We start from the raw sequence: 3,990 nt of genomic DNA, 5'->3' as shown, positions 1-3,990 counted from the left end.
AACATCATGTCTAGAGAGCTTATCTCATGCATTCCACCTTGGGTCTCCTTTCTCTCTATTGATGCTCGTTCAGTTCCCCATTGGTAATGGTTTTGGGCCATATCCTTAATTAGGTTACAAGCTTCAGGGTAAGGTTTGTTCATCAGCGCGTCACCTGCGGCAGCGTCGATGCTCATCTTGGTGTTATAATGGAGTCCATTGTAGAAGGTATGAACGACCAACCATTGTTCTAGGCCATGGTGTGGGTAAACTCTTAATAGCTCTTTATATCTCTCTCAAGCTTCGAAAAGCGATTCTCCTTGGTTTTGAGCAAATCTAGTTATTTGGTTTCGAAGAACAGCAGTCTTACTAGGGGGGAAATATCTAGCAAGGAATACTCTCCTAAGGTCTTCCCAAGTAGTTTTTGAATTAGCTGGAAGTGAATCTAACCATGAACGTGCTCTATCCCTGAGGGAGAAAGGAAATAATCTTAAACGGATCGCATCAGGTGAAGCACCGTTAGATTTAAAGGTGTCGGCTAGTTGGATAAAAACTTTTAAATGTTGATTCGGGTTCTCAGTAGCGAGACTCGCGTATTGGTTCTGTTGCACTAATTGTAACAAAGACGGTTTTAGTTCGAAATTATTAGCTGGAATAAGGGGGTTTACTATACTCGAACTAGGTTCCTCGTCAGAGGGTTGGGCAAATTCCTTAAGAGGTATCCGGTCGCGATTCTCGGCCATAACTTTCTTAATTCGGATGAGTAAGAGGCGTGTACGAGTATAACGTTCGGGTTCCGCTAAAGGATCTACTAAATTTCCGGTACTACGGGTTCTTCGCATTTACCGGCTAATAATGCCTTACTCTAGACGGTGTAATAATAGGGTACGAAATTTGACGAAGTTGGTCCCCGGCAACGGCGCAAAAAACTTGATCGTGTGAATTCGCAAGTGCACGAATCGCGTCAAAGTAATATAAAAGAATATCGATCCCACAGAGACCAAATCGTCAATCTATCGATTACTATCATTACGGTGTTTATCTAAGGCGGTATAAAAGAGATATTGGGTTTGCAAAACAATGGTAAATAACAAATGCAGGTAAAGACAGGTTGAATGTACTTCACGTCAGTTAAGTGATGTTTCGATTGTATAAATAGAACTACTTATGAGACAATATTTTCTACTCTTGAAAAGAATCCATTTAACAGGAACTGTCGCTTTCGTGTATTCAGAACCGAGTTTACCCTTAAATTAAGGCCTTTTATTGTCACTTATAAAAGGTGCGCAGAACGCTAAAGTAGTAAACTTATTTTTAAGAAATAAGACTAGTAAACTTAGTTGAAAAGTGATTTTGATTTGGAAAGTTTTACCCGAGGAGTTTCCTGGTTTAAGATCTATCAACTCGTCCGAAAATAGTTTCAAAAATAGTTTTTCCTTAAAGTGATAAAAATTCCTAGTTAACTAAGCCAGGGTGCTTTCGCACTCCTTGAATAATTAAAACTAACCAAGTTTGTTTTAGAAAACTCAAGTTAAAAATCAAAACAGCCTTTAAAGTATTTCTACATATTCAATATGTGAAACATTACTTTAACCGCGATCCTTACATTCTAACCTTTAAAAGATTTAGCCAGACATGGTAACACAAACAAACACAACGGTATTGATCATGATGAAAAGTTTCTTTTAGAATGTGAGGCGTAAAGAGTGAGTAAAGTGAGTAAAATAAATAAAGTAAAGCGAGTGCGGGAAATAAATAAAGTAAAGCGAGTGCGGAAAATAAATAAAGTAAAGCGAGTGCAGGAAATAAATAAAGTAAATAGAATGCGGAAAATAAATAAATTAAAGCGAGTGCGGAAAATAAATAAAATAAAGCGAGTGCGGAAAATAAATAAAGTAAAGTGAGTGCGGAAAATAATAAAGTAAAGCAAGTGCGGAAAATAAATAAAGTAAAGCGAGTGTGGAAAATAAATAAAGTAAAGCGAGTGTGGAAAATAAATAAAGTAAAGCGAGTGCGAAAAATAAATAAAGTAAAGAGAGTGCGGAAAATAAATAAAGTAAAGCGATGACAAATAAATAAATAAAAGCGATAAACAAGAACCTGCTCCAAACAGAGGCTTTGATTCTGGTACAAGGAAAATAAATCTTTGACTCCTGAAGCTAAAGACGACAGCAACTCGAAGTGACCCAACTCAATCTCACTAAGGTGCGATAACCCCCCGATGTGACGGATTACCGCTATTACAAATGATAAATATAGGATTAGTGTTGTAAAACTAAGTTGGATGATTTGAAAATGAAATGGAACGAACTATTTATAGAGGATTTCAGCAGCTTGCAAAGACCATGGTGCCCTCCAACTTCTCCTTAGTGGGAACGTGATTTCCAAAGGTGGCGCCCGCCATCCCTTCATGACGCCGCCATGTGTGTAAATGGGGAAGATCATGGGAACATGGCGATTACCGCCTAGTTGAGGGCTGATGACTCATGGATTCTCCTATAGCGGACGCCATGTGCAACGCCATATGTGTAATATTCGCCAAAAAACCCTAATTTTAGGTCTTTTTGCTTCGTTTCTTCTGAAAGGGTATGAAAGTGCTAAATATCTGAAAACAAGATAAAAGAGAGCATAATACAAACAAAATGATAATAAAGTCCTAATAAACATGTGAAATCCGAGTCAAAACACAGTGTAATTCAGTGTGATAAGGTCTACCTAATGTTATCATGTTTGGTTAACAAACCTAAGGTCTACTTTAGTTCAAACTTAACCAAGAAGGAACCAAAGAAATCCTATGGGGAAAATGTTATCCACATAAGAAAAAGAGATAGGAGAAGATGGCAGTTCATATCAAGTCATGAAACAATAAACAAACAAATACCATATCAAGTCACATAATAAAAGATAAACGACAACGAGGTAATTCATATCAAGTCATAGAAGAAAAGAGAAGCAATAACAAAGTAATCCATATTAAGTCATGGGAGATAAGAGAAGAAATAACACAGTAATCCATATCAATTCATGGAAGAGAAGAGAAACAATAACAAAGCAATCTGTATCAAGTCATGGAAGAGAAGTTGAAACAATCCATGTTAAGTCATGGGAGAGAAGATGGAAGAAAATCAAGCAAGAAAGAGATAAAAAGGTGAATTATCAAGTATAAACATCATTTAAGACTTGACAAATTATCATCAAAAGGTCATATGTTGACAAATAGAAACTACTCATTTAAACTAGTCATGAAAGATGGAGACAAAGCTCAAATAAGTTGTAAATACAACTAAAGCAAACAACAAGTTATCACACCAAAATGGGAAGCAACATCATATCTAAATAAACATAAAGACATGTTGTCTATCCCCTACTGGTCTTGCATGAATGGTTTAAGCATCAAAGGGTTCAAGGAAAACACACAAATAAGCATACTAGCAAGCAACAATCATAATGTGTCAAGTATTCAAACAGACATGGCATGAGAAGAGTGAAGTGAAGGAAAAGATATGAGAAGTCATACCAGGAAGTAGCAATCACAACAAGGACCTATCATCATCACCTAAGCATACTTGAGAAAGATTCTCAATCAGATCATACAAGGAAAGGCAACCACACAACCATAAATGGACATAACTCCTCATGCAATGCTAATAAGAAAAAAAAATAAAGATAAGGGGTTTATGAAAGAAAGAAGAGACAAACATAGATGTGTTATTCAATTAACAAGAGTCTCAAGGTCAAGAAGAAGTTTCAATAGACATTGAATCCATGGTACAAGCACCAAAGTATACAAGCATTATTCAAAGTTATACAGGGAAATGAACACAAGTGTGAGCAACTAAACATGGAAAAGTACATAAAAATGAATGAGATCATGAGAATAAACATGGCATAAATATACATAATAAACTCAATACATCACAAAGGCATCATATCAAAGCACACTCAAATACCGAGACAAGTAATGATCAAAATCAAACCCTAGTCGTGGTCCTAAAGGCAAATGAACTTCAA

General features: G+C 36.3%; 1 non-coding gene across 1 annotated transcript; it reads left to right on the top strand.

Annotated features, from left to right (window-relative positions):
• Nucleotides 1–231: 231 nt before the first annotated feature.
• On the top strand, nt 232–338 carry LOC127124439 (small nucleolar RNA R71). The gene has a single exon (XR_007803928.1). It is a non-coding gene; the product is annotated as a small nucleolar RNA R71 (small nucleolar RNA).
• Nucleotides 339–3,990: the final 3,652 nt, after the last annotated feature.

Source organism: Lathyrus oleraceus, chromosome 2 (genome assembly GCF_024323335.1).
Source record: "Lathyrus oleraceus cultivar Zhongwan6 chromosome 2, CAAS_Psat_ZW6_1.0, whole genome shotgun sequence".
NCBI lineage: Eukaryota > Viridiplantae > Streptophyta > Magnoliopsida > Fabales > Fabaceae > Lathyrus > Lathyrus oleraceus.
The sequence above is the reverse complement of the archived record's forward strand: the minus strand, read 5'-3'. Positions and strand labels throughout refer to the sequence as shown.